Source organism: Pelodiscus sinensis, chromosome 1 (assembly GCF_049634645.1).
Source record: "Pelodiscus sinensis isolate JC-2024 chromosome 1, ASM4963464v1, whole genome shotgun sequence".
Taxonomy (NCBI): Eukaryota; Metazoa; Chordata; order Testudines; family Trionychidae; genus Pelodiscus; species Pelodiscus sinensis.
In genome coordinates this window covers 147,396,975-147,415,010 of record NC_134711.1, presented here as the reverse complement: position 1 = coordinate 147,415,010, position 18,036 = coordinate 147,396,975, and the positions used below count along the sequence as shown (strand labels likewise).

Below are 18,036 nucleotides of genomic sequence, written 5' to 3'. Positions count from 1 at the left end.
TAGATCTGGCTCATAGGCCATATCTTGCCCACGCGTACTCTACAGTTATTTCCTTTCTCCCTGAAACACACTGCCCTCCCCCTCTCTCACACCCAAACCCCTCTGTTTAATCACAGATCTTCTTGCCATGTCCTGCCTCTGTCCCCATTCCTTTATGCTATGGATGGTGCGCCTGCAGATGGCAGCCCTCCAGTATGCAAGCAATTCAGACACACTTCCTATAAAAACTCTTTGAAGTCTGTTCTTCTCTTTCCTGATCTACAGATCTATTTCAAAACTAGGGGTGCATCTACACAGCAGGGCTTAGCTCAAAATAAGCTACGCACTTATTTCAAAATAGAGTACTCTTCCTCTGGCTTCCTTTACTCCTCATACAATGAAGCTTACAGGAGTCGGAGTAAGAAGTCCTCCAGCTTGACAGTATTTTGACACTATTTCAAAATAACTGCCTGCTGTATAGACGCAGACTAAGTTATTTCGGAATAGTGCTAGTTATTTCGAAATAGCGTTGCAGTGTAGACATACCCTAGGTTTCTATTACTGCCTATTACATATTCTACACATCTGTAAAAAAAGCCGAAAACTGGGCATAGCAAAACACCGCTGAAGTGGCTCACTAAAATCTGTAATCCAGGAAGGGAGTGGACAATGTTAATTCCTGGGCAGATCCGAATCCATTAGAAGTGTCAAGCAGTTTAGGATTCACTCAGAGAAGTGATTTATTTCACATCTTAAAAAAACCTAAATAACAGCCTTCCCTTAAAAAGTGGAGATGTAGTGAGGACTGATGAAAGCTAATCAGCAATAACTGACTTTCATGTAGCCAACCAAATGCTGCCCTCAGCTACAGCAATGCAACCTTGTTAATTGGCCTGGATGGGAATAACTGAAGTAAAAAATTGGGCTAGTAACTTAATTTGTAGTAAAAAAAACAAAATGCATAAAAACAGTGCTTTGTTGCACTAGTCTTCACTGTAAAAACTTGAAGGATCCAAACAAGGAAAAATTCCCCAAAAGCATGCTGGGCTGTAACTGCAGATGACTTCTATTATGTAGACATGGTCACAGGATTGCATTATTGCCCTGAGGCAAGGAGTGTTCCTTTTCCATAGCTCCTGAAAGAAACTTTTCTCCACATGTCAGGCAGTGACACATTCAGGGGTTGGTCACTGTGCTACTGCTTAAAAGTTAGAGAGAAAGATGCAGGAAAGAAGCTTATTGAAGCCTGAGTGTGGCCATGAGTTTCTGAATCTATAACACTAATTTGGGAATAACAGGGTTAATCTCAAAGCTGATCACAGCATTATGTCCAGGATGTATTCTCCTAGATAGCTCGGCACACACAAGTCCCTAGTGCACCCTGACAATTTTTCTTTCGATTGAAGGTAGTACAGAAAATTGTCACAAGCAACATAGTGAAGGGTTAACAGAAGTTAGACTCGAGTTTACAGAGCCATCTGAACTGGCTTCAAGTAGACGTGAAACATCAATGCATCTGGAAAATGGAACTTGCCATAGACTGTTCTTTACCATCTGGTCTCAAGAACATTTTCTGCTTGGGAGTTGCATAAGCAATGAAAAAAAGCACACAAACAACTTCCTGTACCATGTTTTCGGTCACTTATAATGACGCATTACAAAGTAAATCAGCTAAATATGTGCAACTGTGTCTCAGTCCAGATGACAACATGTATTATATAACAGCAATCCCTGACAGAGAGAGACTTAATATAAGAGATTAGGACACAGAGCATACCCAGGGTAAATACTCTGTGTGTGCAAGGCTTGGGGGCAAGCTTTGCTTCCATCTCAAAAACCCCAAATCCATTCTAGAAGCCCGAATAGTGAGGGGACACACTTCGTTGTTACAAATTAAAACAATATGACTTGTTGCTTCTGTGCTCTGAAATGGAGTTTAACTGTCAGCTTTGGGTTTGTTTGTTTGTTTGTTTAAAGCTGATTTAACACATTTTAGATTCAAAATGGATTTTAACCAAAATTAATTCCTTTAAAGATATGTCACTTGCTTGGGCTGGTTCTTATCTTTTGAGAGACTATGGCCAGATTCACCCCTTTCAGGGTCTCTAACAAGAGTAAACTCACAGAAAAGAACTGCCATAAAACAGAGCAATATTGTCCATCTATCTAAACTGGTAAAAGGTGATGTCTAATTGTGTAGCTTACAGCAGCACAGTTGTGTCGCTACAGTTATGCTGTTGTAACATACACAACTGTAGCTGCTGTTTGCTGGCAGGAGAGAGCTCTCCTGAGGACAACACAAAACCACCACCACCAACAGGCAGTAGCTTTGTGGATGGGAGAGGTGTCTGCAGCTGACAAAGTGCTGCACACACTGGCATTTTTTGTTATTAAACCTTTTGTTGGTCAGTTTTGTTGGTTATTAAACTTCACCCTATTTGCCTCAGACCATTTCTCCAGTTTGTCCAGATCATTTTGAATTGTGACCCTATCCTCCAAAGCAGTTGCAACTCCTCCCAGCTTCATATAATCTACAAACTTAATAAAGTGTACTCTCTATGGCCAATATCTAAATCATTGATGTAGATATTCAACAGAACCAGTCCCAAAACAGACCTCTGTGGAATCCCACTTGTTATGCCCTTCCAGCAGGATTGTGAACCATTAATAACTACTCTCTGAGAATGGTTATTCAGCCAGGTATGCACCCACCTTATATTAGCCCCATCTAAGTTATATTTGTCTAGTTTATTAGTAAGAATATCATGCAAGACCATATCAAATGCCTTGAGAAGTATGGAAAAAGTCACTGCTGAAGCCATACCCTCAGGCCTAAGGACCACATGATGAAAAGAGGAAACTGATTTATCAATCCAATGTCTACAGCAGTCAAAAGCAGCCCGAGGTTACTTCTCTTCCCTCAGCCTACTCCACTTTTGTTTTTAAATGGCTCATCCAACAGCAGCAAGGCTTCAGGTTAGTACAAACTGTTGTGAGATTTCACCTGAAATCAACCAGGTATGCAACTCATGCAGATCACCTCTGTATGATGGGAACATTACTAATAGCCACTTCATTTACAACAAAGTCTGAACTGCATCCACCCTTCTCCCCTGCCTATTCTACCGGCTCTAGAACACAAACACCTCTTTCCCTATCTCTAATATTTAACCACCACTCATCTGAAAGATTCTAGTGTAAATGCACCTCTTATTTACAAGGGTATCTCTCATGTTGATTTTAGTAGGTGGTGCATTCATGTAAATAAAAACAGGAAGACTAATGATCAAATAATTTTCTCACATCTCTGTTTGCACTTTCACAGTGTGGTTACATTGATTTGTGTCTCATAAGTAGACGTTTCCTTTCTTGGTTACAAATCAATGTTATAGACCAAGGCTGACTGCACATTTTCCCCCTCCTTCTTGCTTGTGTGAAAAAAACAAAGTGTGGTTTCAATTCTGCTTGCTTTATACATATGAACTTTCTTAATCAACCATACCAAAAAAAAAAAAAAAAAGGCTGAAATTCCAGCTCTCCCTTCAAAAACAGGAAATGTCTTTGCTTACATTTCTAATTACTGAAATGCTTTATGGTATGATAAACACCTTTATCATTCCGGTCCTGCCACTGCTTTGTTAACCTAGTTATAATCCTCTCCTTCAGACATCACAAGATTTCCCATAGTCGCCCACAGTGATATCACAGACAGCTATGACTTCATGTTGTGAGTAACGAAAAAGTAGGCAAAGGTTTTGGTCTGCAGCAGGATTGAGCTGCCATACAAATCTCCCAAGAGAAAAGGGAAAAAAGGATTTTCAGTTGGTTACAGAGAGGCAATGAGATTTCTGACTAGTGTATGAAAATATAACACTGAAGATAGCTAGGTATTTTATTACAAGTGGATAAGCACAAAAAAGAAAAGGATCAACAAGAAAACAGAATAATCAATCAGAATGTACCAAGCAAAGTAAGCTATGGGTGAAAATGCAGAGCAGCACACTTTAATTTGCATACAGGAAAAGAGCTATGCACATCTTTTTTTCAACCTCAAAAAGCCCTGATCAGTTTTGATTTACCCACAGTGAAACAGTTTAAGACATGCCTAAAGTTCTGCTAGTTTAGTAGAAAATACATGTCTGCCAACAAAATAGCAGCTCTAATACAGAAGAAATAATCAAAAATAAGTTTTTAAAACAAAAACATTATTCCATCTTTGTTATAATTATTATCCAACAGAATATTCACCAAAGAAAGGGAAGCATGATCTAATGGTTGAAGTACATGGAAAGGAGTCATGAGATCTGCATTCTGTTCCCAGCTCTGCCACTCAGGCTATACATGGCTCTGTCCTTCTCCTCAGTTTTCCCATCTGGAAAATCAGGATAATACATATACTGGCATATTCATTAATGCCTTGACCTGCTTGTGTGGAAGGTACTATAGAAGAATGTCAGAGAAGGAAGGAGGAGATGAGGGAGATGCTAAACACCCCCCTCCCAATTCACCACCAATCAGAATCCATAATACTAACTGCCTCTTGGGAAGCAGGCAAGTACATCAGACCACTTCTTGCCCTGGATGTCATCTTTTTCAATGATTCTCATATTACAGTGGTGGATGTGGTACAAAAAACTAGATAGAATAAACATGTAGAATGGGATAAGACACAGATAAATAGAGATTGGGATAGAGCCACTAGGCTACAGTATAGGTCTAAATAACAACCTCACTGTGTATAGGTCTAAATAACAACCAAAGATGTAAGGCAGACAACAATCAGATCTACAGAATCTTCATATGTGTTGAGAAGCTTTGTCTGGGTTATCTGTTGGTTTGTTTTAAACCAACTTCAATTATGACTGTAGAGACTCAAATAAAATCGGTATCTGATTAGGACTGCCAAGCATCCAGTTTTTTATAAGAAAGCCTGGTTGAAAAGGGACCCTGGCAGTTCCGGTAAGCACTGTTGACCGGGTAACTAAAAGTCCTGTCAGTGGCACAGTGGCATGTCTAGCTCTTAGGTACAGAGGCTGCCTGGCTCTGTAGGTCCTATTAGCTGGAAACTGTGGACAACGGGAGCTATGGGGATGGTTCCTGCAGGCACAGGCAGTGCAAAGAGCCCCCTTGTCCTTCCACCTAGGAGCCAGATATGCTGACCGCTTCCGGGATCTGCCCAGTGCTGCCCTGACAGAGTGGCCAGACTCAGGGTTTTTTTCGGGAAAAGTAGCCTTTTCCCGAAAAAACTTCCCCTGCGTCCAGACTCAAGCCGCGTTCTTTCGAAATTATTTCGAAAGAACGCGGCTTTTCTTTCGATGGCGGTAAACCTCGTTTCACGAGGAAGAACGCCTTCCTTCGAAAGTTCCTCTTTCGAAGGAAGGCGTTCTTCAATGTAAAGAGGCCGTCTTCGAAAGAGAGCATCCAGACTCGCTGGGTGCTCTCTTTCGAAAAAGCGGATTTCCTCTATCGAAAGATCCGCCTGCTGTCTAGACGCGATCTTTTGAAAGAGCCTCTTTCGAAAGAAGCCTGCAGTCTAGACATAGCCAGTCTGCATCCCTACCCCTGAAACCTCTTGCACCCCAACCGCCCACCTCACGTTGGTAACCCCTGATACATCCTAACTCCCTCCCAGAACCTACTCCCCAACCTCCTGCCCCAGGTTGGTACCCCCTCCTGTACCACAAGCCCCTTATCCTCAGCTCTACCCCAAAGCCCTTACCCACTCCCAGAGTCCAACTTGCTGCCCCAACCAAGAATACCCTCCCATACTATGAACCCCTCAGCTTCAGCCCAGATCCCCCTCCTGCATCCAAACCCTTCATCCCTGATCTCACCCTAAAGCCTACACCCCAAGCTGGAGGCCTCACCCCCTCCAACATCCTAGCACCTTGCCTCAGGGTACGGGTGGGAAAGAATGAACAACAGTGTGAGGGGGTCCGGGAGTGACCTGGGAGAGAGCCTCTGAGAAGAGGAAGAGCCCCAGGAGAAGGAGCAGGAGTGTTCAGTTTTGCTTGATTAGAAATTTGGCAATCCTGTATCTGAATCCAAACTTCTTCAGAGTTCAGATGTATGTGGATATGGGGTTTTGTTTCTGTCCACTCTTTATTTAGGTGGAAGTCATCCATCTGGTTTCAACTCCTCCAGAAGTTCAGGAGGGAGAAGTCGTCTGGAGCCCACATTTTGCTACAGACCCCCATGTCACTCTCCTGAGGGGACTACCCTTGGATATGCAAGATACCACACTTACCATAACATTACAAACAGCTGCACTTGATTGAGTTTAGTAGGAGCTGTATGGCTAACTGAATGCAACTCTGATATACATGGGGAAAAGTGGTGTAAAACCCAGTCCATGCGAGTTTTTTTCAGGACATAAGTGTAGCTGAGCCATTAGATAACAGTGACCATAACAATAGCCACACAGGGAGATCATACCAAAAGTTCAGTGACAAACTGAAGAAAGGGGAATTTAAACAAGAGGGTTTCAATCAGAAGTGGCCTGAAGGAAAAATTAAGTTCAGTTCCATAGAAACAGCATGGAGATTGCCAAATAAACTTGAATAAGACCCCCAGATGGTGGCCATAGTCCAAACCAAACACAAAAAAGTCTAGAAAAATTTGCACCATTAAAAAATTGAGCAATCACATCACTTGAACAGTAAGGTACAGTAACAGTCGTTATATGATTCAGCAGTGACATCACCTGGAATGCTACATTGATTTCTGGGCACTGCCTCATCAGAGTGATAGAAGAGAGTTCAGAGAAAAGCCACATACATGAATTAGGTGCTGGAAGGACTGACTTAGTAGCTCACATTAATAGCTCAATCTGTATAGCTTCCGGTTAAGTGATGGTGATTAACAGGGGAGAGACATGATAACAGTCTATATGTAGCTGAAAGGTGTAGATACCAAAAAAGGAGAGGAGTTTCTTAGAACACTACAAAAGATGTAGATATAAAATTAAGGGTTGGAAAATTTAGGTTGACAACAAAATATACTAGGCTGTTGAACAGTCTCTTAAGGAAAGAGATAGTAGCTCCTTCCCCTTTTAAAACTAGTTTGGAAAAAGCATTAGCGCTGTGATGCAGAGAACAATCCTGCCCTGGATCCTGCAGGGAGATAGATTTGCTGGGAAGGATCTGACATGACAGTTTTTACAATTCCATGACAGTAAGGTACAAGACTTTCTGGTCAAAACCCTGATTTGTTTTAAAAATATAGAAACGCACAAAACAAACTTCAGCAGACAAAATGATGACTAGTCAGAAGGAGACTAAATTAATGCTCCATTGAATTAGTCCCAGGTGGCACTGTAAAGAGACTGGCGAATAAGCAGTGGCAAACTGTGTTCTGAGGGCATGGGGGAAATGGGCCTTTTCAACACAGTCTTTCTTCACTACATCACCTCTCTAGTGGAGCAGGATAATGGCTAGGGTGAATGGAGAGATACTGCTATGGAACAAGGATCAGATGTAACTATGAGTGGGGGCAAGTGACTCCACAGGGGGCAAATGGCCTTCTGAATCGTGGTAAGTGGCCCATTGAGGGAATAACTTGTGTCACTGCATTCAGCAGATATTTTAAACTCTGCAAACCGGGCCCTGCAAAGAAAGTCAAAACTTCCAGTGACATCAAGAGGAGCAGGAGCAAACTACAACAGAGAGGTCAATCTACATTAGTAAGGTAATTGTGAAAGGGAAAAACAACTCTCTCCCTAACTGAGGCATTTCTCAGGGTACTATTTAAGGAGGTATCTGAGAAATGTATGGTTCATCACTGCCCTCATGCCCCATGTGCAAACAAAGTAAAAAAGTTAATTTACATCAAAAAGTTTATTTATATCAACAGGTGAATATTTTTCTTACCCTAGGGTTCTGATCAACCTGCCCACCCCTGCAATCCTTCCCCCTAGGGCACAGCTGTTGTGACTGAAAGCTGATAGCATCTTTAAACATTTGAGCAGAGAATTACAAAACTCACTAGTGACTGTAGCAGTTTGAAAATAATATAGTTTTTCACCATTTTAACAATAGTCAGAACAACTGTCAAAAGCACAAAGTGTTTTTCAGTTTTATTTACTAAGGTTTATAAAATTTAACCTATCCAAAAACACCTAGGCACAGATATAAGTTAAACCAAAAACTCAAATACAAAAAAGAGACTGGCCCACTGTTACCACTAAAACATTCCCAGGCCACAGAAACCAAACCCTCCCTTCTTCCCTCAATTCACTCACCCTCTCTTCAGTTCAGTCTCTCAGAAAAAGCTTGGGAAATAGATAGTCTTTTTCACTGAAAGTCAACAAACTTTGGCTCTCCCAAACCAAGAGAGGAAAATGAATGTCAGAGCTGATCATTCACCAAAGAGACACTGCAGAATGACACTACAGGAATGTCAAGCACCCCCATCATTTGCTAAGTAAAAGCACCAGGAGAGTGTTAAATATGTAGGTCCCACACCCTCTACACTCAAAACCCCATCTCCAATGAACTCCCCACACCTGGACAACCCTGATGAGTCACCTGTAGCCCCTCCACCCCACCTAGCCCCACTCCCCCAACATCCAGACACTACTGCTCAGGCACATGTAGACTCTTCCTGCCAAGCTCCAACCACTTCCCCCTGGATCCTCCTGCTGAGTCCCATTCCCACCCTGCACCTGGTACCCTCCCCAATAAGCCCCTAAGCATCCAGATCCTTTGGTTTCCAAACCCAGATCCTCACTGAGCTGCCTAAATCCAAACTGCCCCACACAGAACCCTCTCACAACACATCGGGATTTCCTCCAACCCTAAGTCCTTCCACACGTAGATCCAGAGCTTGCTCACTCCACATCTGGCTGGGGGCCAGGGTTGGGTGTGCGTGTGAGACTCTGCTCCTCTTCCTTACTACCTTGGTGTACCTGGCATGGAGGGGGAGGGCCCCATGTATTTCTGGAGAAGACCTGCTCCTTACACTTGTCAGGGCTGAATGCAGCCTCACTGCCTAAACTCTGTTGTGGATAGGTGTTGCAGAGTGATCCCACCTCTGAGCAGCCAGCAGTCTGAGCTCCCCACTGCCATGCTGGAACTTCCACATTTATGTATTGACAAAATATGCAGAATTTTAAAATATGCAAAACATGTTTTGGCAGAGAACTCTTAATCCTGCAGGACAGAGTTCCCTTAGGAATAATCAGATCTAAATGCAAAGTTAGGACCTTTTAACATGACCCCCCCCCCCATGATATTACCAGATTGGGTTGACAATCTTACACAAAAAAGCCTCATCAGACAGAAACAATGCAGCACACGCCTATCCTACCACCATTGTGGGGCTACGCAACAATAATGCCAGCAAAGAGCTGTACCTCCAGTGCACTAGCAATTTGGGTGCATCTACTGCTAGTAGTAACAGATGCTACAACAAGAAAACCCAGCTACCAGAGTGGAAGGATTAATAGGATATTAACGTGACACCTCATTTGTGGCTATTTAAATGCTAACAGGGAGTTATCCAACACACAAACTTAGAGTGCGAACCACGGATCTTAATTATGAAACATCCGGGGCCAAATTCTGCCCTGTGGATTTGCACAAAGTGATTCTGCTGAAACTAATGGGAGGCCCGTGAACCATGTGGAAGGGCTGTGCCTTGCTGTAGAAAAGAACTATTTTAACACTCAAGTAGAAGGTTAATTTTTACCAAAGACCTCATTTAAAAAAAAAAAGCCAAACATCCTTTCTTCTTTTTTAAAATAATCATCACCTAAACTCCTGGGTTGATCAGGCATGCCCTGATTTGCATTCTTTACTAATGTCCTTGAAAAACTTTAAATTTTTAAACTTTTAAAGCCTATCCTACCACCATTGTGGGGCTGCACAATAATAAAGCCAGCAAAGAGCTGCACCTCCGGTGCACTAGCAATTTGGGTGCATCTACTGCTAGTAGTAACAGATGCTACTGCAGGAAAACCCAGTTTGTTGAATGAATGTTCTGTGAAATCTGGCAGATTTTGCCCAAGGTTTTCTATTGACCCTACTTTCAAATTTCTTTTTGACATTCTTCTGATGCACCTTTTCCCATCCAGAGGGCTTTTTATGGTCCAAAGATATTTTCTGCTCAGGCAAAGCAATTTTTCTCCTCCTTCCCACCTCCTAGAAGAATATTCCAGGGCAGATCAGGAATATGGACACAGCAACTCTTGCCTCACTGCTAACAGATCTGTTCGATTCCAAATCTTCTAGGCAGAAGTAGGTAAATACAAATTTTATTTTAATAGCTCAGTTACTGTTAAGTGAGCATCTGACCAAGTTAAAAAAAATAAACCTATTGCGGGTGTGTGTGGGGGTGGGGTGGTGGATAAGAGTCATTATATTTTGCTTCAGTTTGAATTTTGCCACGAGGCCTTAGTCCCAGTGAGATTTTGGTTTCCAGCAAATTCAGAAAGCATTTCCCACTGCTTTGCCCCTTTATGACCATGCAAAATGACTGAAAAATATTCCTATTGGTGTTAGAACATTCTGATTTCTGGTTTGGTGACAACAAACACCCATTTTGAACTAGTGACAGTAACTCCACAAAGCAATCAAGAATCAGGCCCATTATGTTCTTTGCTACATTTTAGAGGCAAGTCACCACAACTGTTAGTGGGTAGGGTTGCCAGATGGTTTCAACAAAAATACCGGACACACTTGACGTTACATCAAAATCTACATTACATCTTATTTAGAAAATACTGGACATTTATATTTTCTCAATTTGTTTCCTGAACAGAAAGCTCAAATACTGGACTGTTCGGTTCAAAACTGGACACCTGGCAACCCTATCAGTAGGGCAGTAGGGGCAGGCAATGACAACACAGGAGAAACTGACTCTTCCTACTCTGTTGCCCAAATACCAACCCAGCACAGTCTGCAGCTACCCAGAATTGTGATTGCAGGGATAGTCCTGCTCAGCTCCCAGCTGCAGAATGCTCAGTGTGGACAAGATCTCCAGAGATCGAGACTAGCATATCTCTACTGAACATCGGTAACAGTGATTTTTCAGAGGCTTATAGCTTGGACAAATGTGGACAGATTTTCACCAGGATGCAAAAAGGAAGGTTACCTCATGACCAAATTTCAAGTCCTTACTTCAAAGCATGGGGGTGTTACAGCCATTCAAAGAAAAAGTTACCAGAATATTTTAACATGGGCAAAACCCCTTATTTTTTCCCTAGCTTCATTTCTGGATATGACTTAACAGCTTTGGATGAAAATTTCCACAACAACTCAGTCTAAATAACATATGCAGTATAGAAAAATTCAACCCAAATGTTTAAAATTTGGCAATGTTATAAGCAACTTAAAACAGGTCTTCTAATGAGAAATGGGCCAACTTAACAACTGGCACCATTACCAGCCCCACCCATAACCCAGAAAAAATTCTGCCCCTCAGCCACACACACACTACAATATATGCATTAGCATTTAACGAAGTGCTCTATTTTAACCTTGATTTGTAGGCTTTTAGTCAGGAAACTCTCATTAGCATTAATGTATGCTGTTAAGAATATAAGGTGGGATTTTTCAAAAGCAGCTACCTGAGTTAGGAGCACCCGTCCTGTTTTATTTCAATGAGATTTGTGCATCTATTTCAGTTAGGCAGTTTTCAAAATCAGCCCCATATCTTTTAGAATGGATATTTTTATGAATGAATGCATTATAAATGTACCTGGTTGCTTCACCTCATTTTTCCCTTTTCCTTTTCTTACCATTTGGCTGCCCCTTACTCATCTTTTGTCCTTTAACATTCCACTTATTTGCTGTACTCAGATTTACTTACTTTATGATAATCATCTAAATTTATTTTCTTGCATTTTCTGTCCATGTCACCCATCAGGGTAACATGTAAGTGCAGGGTCACAATTTTTGTTTACCTTTAGCTTGCCTTTATTATGATAAACTCTCTCAGCCTTACTCCCACAATTTCAGTTAACTCTTATTTCCTAATCTCAGTTCATACCAAGCACAGAGGGGAATTAAATACTTACAGAAGCAATGCTGGCTGTCAGAGATTGATTGACAGCAAGCACAGCATCTGCAAGTGCCAAGATGCTACAGCGTATACAATGAGGTGAGACCTCTGTGCACAATATGCCTTCCTTGATTGGATAGACATTTTGAGTGTGACTGCTGATCATTGTTAGCCCAATGACTCCCTACATCCTCCTTCACTTCCTTCTTCCAGGCTGTCAGTCTGGTAAGCTCAGGAGAAATCACAGGTTTTCTTACTGGGTTTCTGCCTGCACAGAAGAGAAACCTAAATTCAGGCCAGATCTGTAACAATGATGAAGAAGCTACCACACAGATTCCAACCCTAATTACTATAAGTAAGTAAGTAAGGAAAGGGAAAGGGAAAAGGAAAAGAAAAGAAAAAGATTATTTGCAAAAATGTACAAACATTCCCTAAAGTCACACATTATTTTACCCATGGTTAATGTATTTCACATGTAACAAACACTCTTGAGGGCACATAAGACTCAGATGGTCCTATAACTAGCTTAGCAGAGGGAATCCATGCTAGCTTCAAAGATGTCAGACTGGAGATCACCGTTGGGGCTAAGTGGCCCTGTTCAATCTTCTTGACTGCTGCCTGCATGGATGTTTGGGAGGCATCATGCAACTCATTCCAAGGATACTTCCTTAGTGAATCTGTGACTGCCTCTGGTAAAGGGAAGGAATGTCCAGCAATATGGTCTGCCCTGGAGGAGTTTTTCTATGCTCAGGATGAGTAGCTGGGGAATTCAGCCAGGATATGCAGCTGCAACAGGCTGTGACACTGACTCTGTAGATGTAACATTTCCTTGGGTTTAACTAGAATAGGATGGGCCTTTGGCAGGTCATTTTTCAGCAAAGTGAGGATAAAAGTTATCTAAGTCTTACACAGCTCTAAAGCTCTTGAACAGTGATGTCTCTGGTGTTCTGATAGAAGGCAGAAGACACAGACAGTGAATCTCCTTAGTTTATGAGTGCTTTTATGGATACCCTTAGCTTACATAGCTCAATACCTCGTGACTACTGCAATAACAAAGAGTTGCTTTTTTTTTGCTATTTTTTCCAGGGCTCATGGGAAGCTTATTTTGCATACACTGAGAGTGTTTGCCTGATAAATCGCACGTACTATATGTCTGTCTGGCACAAATGAGAGCAATTTGTCCTCTCATTTACAACAGTCTATTTATAGTGGTACTTACATGACTGACCCATGGACTCATGGACTTCCTGTTCCCTCACAAACACTGAAACAGAGGTTTTCCACTGAGGGTGGTCACAAGGACCACAAATGCCTATGAAAGGTTCAGAAATCCACATACCTCAGGTTGCTGTGAGGCACCAAAGATGGAGATCAGGTGTCTTTGAACACATAAGGAATGTGGTGTTTGCTGTTACTATCTCCTCCTGAAATATAAAAAGTCATGTCCTGAGAGAAGCTATGCAGGTGCTGAACACCCAGGATCTGCCCCGAAGTACTTTGTAAAATTAGCTTAATAAGCTCTCAACCACTGTGATAAAATCTCTCCAGCATGAACTTCTGTCACCCAGTCAGATACATTCTTTATAATGTCCATTTTATAAAATAGCATGTACCATATATTTAGAACCGATATCCCTGCATTGGATTGCATAGGTATATGCTAAATAAATTTATCAGAGGCCTGCATAATCAATATACCACAAATCCTCTTTCTTAAGGCTTATCCTAATATTTGAAAACATTGTGCATCTTCAAACAACTACCATTTAAAAGGATTCAACAAGCTTGAGAAACAATTCCTACTTCTCCTCACAGATGCATACTTCCTACTTAAAAATCACACCTCCCCATGACATGGAGGTTCCATATTGCCTAAGGGACAAGTTTTCTATCTATACAAATATCACTGCTTTAACACCTCATATTTTGCAATGGAAGAAAGGAGAGATTTATCTTACGGGGAAGGACAGGTTCCTAACTTCCTAATGGGCCAAGCAGTACTCCTAGCCCTGACTGTGCCCAAGATATCCCAATTAATGTAATGTTATTCATAGGCTATTTTGGGTCATTTGTAGGGTTTTGATATTTATTAGTTTTAATATTTTCCTTCCACTGTGCCCAGCACTGGTGGATTTGTGTACTTAAGGGCCCTGGCTCTGCAGATGAAGACAGGTGACATACTGTTCCAATACATTTAAAAAATTCTCTACATTTTCCTGAAATATTTTCCCTATAATGTACATGGCATCTACAGAATACATAAAGCTTTGTTCAGCACCCAGGCTTGTTTGTGATGTGCTGTGTAAGTCACAAGTGAAGAAATAAATCAACCCAAACTCATGCAATAAATCCTTTATATCAGACTCTGCCCTGTGGTAGTGTCCAAGATAAAAACTGCATTATTATCTTCTCTGGACTATGCTCAGTAAACCAGGATCTCAGGGATTTCTGTTATTCAAATTCTCAGGGCAGTTTCAACAGCTGCCCCTCCAGCCTTTTTAAAAAATCACCATTCATGAAACTACTTCCTTTTTTGCCCTCAAATTGCCCAAGGCTTGAATAGCAATTTTCAGCCCTGGAACAGCAACTGGTTTAAGGTCTGGAGTTTGAACCCATGTGGAGAATTATATTCCTAAAGGAAAGAGGATATTCTTAGTTTCCAAATGGGACCCACTGAATATGCTTACTGCTCTGGAAAGTCCTAAATGATTGGACCATATAATCACATTATGTATTGAAATGCTATTTGAGGCTGAGCTGTAGAAGATTCTAAAATTCATTCTTAATTCTTCTCAACCTCCGAACCTGAGAAGGTGAGGCTAGATAGAGCTGTCAGTAGTAGTCATTGTGAATACATCACTAATCTCAGCATGTCTATCCAGCAGAAGCAGTGCACAGGCTAGTCTACCAAGCTTCTTTGAATCTGGCTGGTGTAAGTTACATTAGCAGAGAAGCCAGACAAAATGAGCAAAGTATGTAGTACCCACGGTTTGTGCCAGGCTTGTGCTACCCACGGTGAAGCCTGTACTACTAGTTTCTATTGCTACTATTTACCTGAGCTAGTTAGATTCAAGATAGCTTGGGCAGGTTAGCCAATATGCAGCTTTTACTGTGCAGATGAACCCCCATTTACCCTTTTTTCCCCCGTTTGTGAAGTTTTTGTCAGGCAAGGTAAATTTTACAAACATATTTGCTATTCCTAAGTATTTACTGTGTGACCTGGATGAATAAGTTTCATCCTCTTGACTGTCTGTGAACTACAGGTTGGACCTCCCTTGTCCAGTACCCTCGGGACCGGAGTGGTCCCGAACTATGGAGTTTGTTGGACCAGGGGAGGTCAAGGTCCCCCACCTGGCTGTAGGCTCTGCTCCCGGATGGAGCTGCACTCCCTGTCGCCTGTCCCGCTGCCTCCAGTCTCAGCTAGGGTCGTGCTTCCCCTGGCGCCAGCCTGGGCTACACGACCAGCTTCTGGCCCTGCCTCCAGCCCTGACCAGAGCTGTGCTCCCCACCACACCAGCCCTGGGAGGGATTGCACTTCTGACTGCTGGCTCTACTGCCTCCAGCCCTAGCTGGGGCTGCATTCCTTGGCATCAGCCCTGGCCGAGGCTGTGCTCCCCACCGCTCTGGCCCTGCTGGTACTGTGCTCCTCACCATCAGCCCAGCCTTGGCTGTGCTTCTGAAACTGGTCCACTGGGGCTCTCTGGTCCAGCAATGTCCATGGTCCTGCTGGAATACAGATGTTGCCGGACTAGAGAGTCTCAGATTTCAGAGGTTCAACCTATATTCACTTTTAAATTTTTTATTCATATTGCTCTATTCATGGGTCCACTAAGTCAAATGAATTGATTTCTGTTCCTTGATTTGCTGAGAAACTTTTCAAATAGAAGAATAAACACTAACAGGCTTACTAAGAATAACGAATATTCTTGTTCATCCACAAGAAAGCTTTCCACATATGGATATCTGTATGAATAGCCAGCCATTCTCCAAATATTAATGGATTTTTAAAATTTAAAATCAAATATTTTAAAATTGAAGTACATGTTTCTTTTGGAAAAATAAACCTATTTAAAATTAAATTTGAAATTATGAATGTTTATGTTAAGGCCTAAACTTATTATATTCTATGAATCATTTATATTACATTTTAAAAATAATTGGAAGCAGTGTATTTGCTGCCAAGGTTTAAAGTCAAACCACTGAAATGGTTGACGATCTGGAGTACGAAACTAGCTTTTGTCAAAAGTATTCTTTTCTGCAGCTGCAGTGAAAATATTTTACTAATTTCAGTTTATTCAAATTGCTCATTTCAATGACTCATTCAAAGAAAGAAATTAATCAGGAGTTGAAAAAGTAGAAAAACATTGTTTTCCTCTTCCAATATCTGAATAAAAACTAGATGTAAGAGGATGAGTTCTATTAGTTCTAAAATTTTGAAGGACATGGTAACTAGAAACAATCAGTTTAATTCAATAACTACAGATAATACTTCCTTTGTTTAACAAATCAATTATGTTTTAAATGCAAAATATATTTTGATAAACTTTCTGAAATATTTTTTTTCCTTCTGTATCCAGCCCATTTAAGGAAAAAGAGTGCTGGGCCTGTGCATTTTTAATTTAATTTGCATTTGCATCCAAATAGAGCTTGAAATAAAGCCCAAGTAAAAATTAATTATCATCTAGTAAATAAGAAATGCATCATTCACCACTGTAACATAATACAAATTGTAAACATAATAATAAACATAATCATAGCTTACATATGTGTAGACGGTGTGCAGACACTATGTATCTGCTTAGCTACTGAAAAAAAAGGAAGCACCAAATATAATGCAAAGGCTATATTTTTTATAAACCAACACTTTTTAACAGTCATTTCCAAGCTATGAGACGCAATTTTTTTTAAAAAGAGAAATAACTAAAAAGTACAAATGCACAATGAGATTAAAATCAATGGTTTAAATCATGATTGAAATGAGTGGTTAAAAGCAGTCCACCCAAATGCTAACTAAAGACTTTTCACATGAATATTTGCAAAATTGCAGTAAAAAAACCGCATAAATATGGTCATCTCAAATATATATTAAAAATGTAAGCATATATTCATAGATAATGTTTTTACAGTATCCTGCCAGCTCTGGTATTAAGGTATTTTTAAAAGAGGAGAGATAAGACAGTTTATACAAACAACATAAACTCTCACATTTGCAAACACATATTTGCCGTAATATAAATAAGCCGCATATGAATTACATGAGAGGGTGGAATGGGAAAAAGGATTTCCCAGCACTCATGTTGGAAGTTCTACATGACTTACCTACTGATGATTTTTCTGCTTGCAAGAAACACAGTCATTCCAAACTCATGCTGTACGGGGAGATTTCAGCAAACCCAGTAATGTGCCTGAACCGCTATTGCTTACTGCTTGAACTTTAGCAACCAACCTAACAGGCCCAAAATAGGCCTAGACAGCATGACCAAGTCAGGGAGGAGGAAGAAGCGGAGTTTGGGTGCCACAGAGAGGGCAGCTTGACCCCGCGTCCTTCCTGAGGCCCAAATCTCTAGTGAAATCGCTGAGCTATACATTAAGAAAAACAGGAAATTTGTCTAAATGTCTTAAAACTTGTATCTGTCAGGGCCCCTGAGCATGGAGTCTCTGAAAAAGAAAAAATGCATCTGGTGAAAGTGATGATCAGAAGAGAACCTCTTGCCTAATCTTTAAAAAGTGCTTGCCTAACAAGTTTTTGAGTTATTGTAAAATACTAATGGATAAATAGAGAAGGAAAGTTTGAGTTGGGGGGGGGGGGCAATTTTGGGAACACTTGGAAGGGACGCCTTGAGGACTTCTTGAGGACTCTTCACTTCTGGACGCATCTTCGTCACCACCAGCAGACGGAAGACTGGCCATCGGAAGCCTGCTCGGTGTCACTCGAGAGCCACACTCAACTTTGGTAATTATCGAGGGTGCGGGTGTTTTACTACCCTGTTGCAGACGTGTGTAAGTGCTTGAAACTCAGTAAAGTTTAGCTTTAAGTGAAAGCACTCTTGTGTTGTC

The 18,036-nt window shown here is 41.2% G+C and overlaps 1 protein-coding gene across 47 annotated transcripts in view; it reads right to left on the bottom strand.

Annotated features, from left to right (window-relative positions):
* Window positions 1-18,036, bottom strand: part of ZBTB20 (zinc finger and BTB domain containing 20) — a 723,674-nt gene that overhangs the window by 72,492 nt on the left and 633,146 nt on the right. For 44 of the 47 annotated variants that reach the window (XR_012897271.1, XM_075906071.1, XM_075906010.1 and 41 more), the window contains one exon: window positions 13,319-13,403. The exons of the other annotated variants lie outside the window; for them this stretch is intronic. The gene's annotated coding sequence lies outside the window, so the exon portion shown is untranslated. The remainder of the gene's footprint in view (window positions 1-13,318; window positions 13,404-18,036) is intronic. 47 annotated transcript variants of the gene reach the window in all.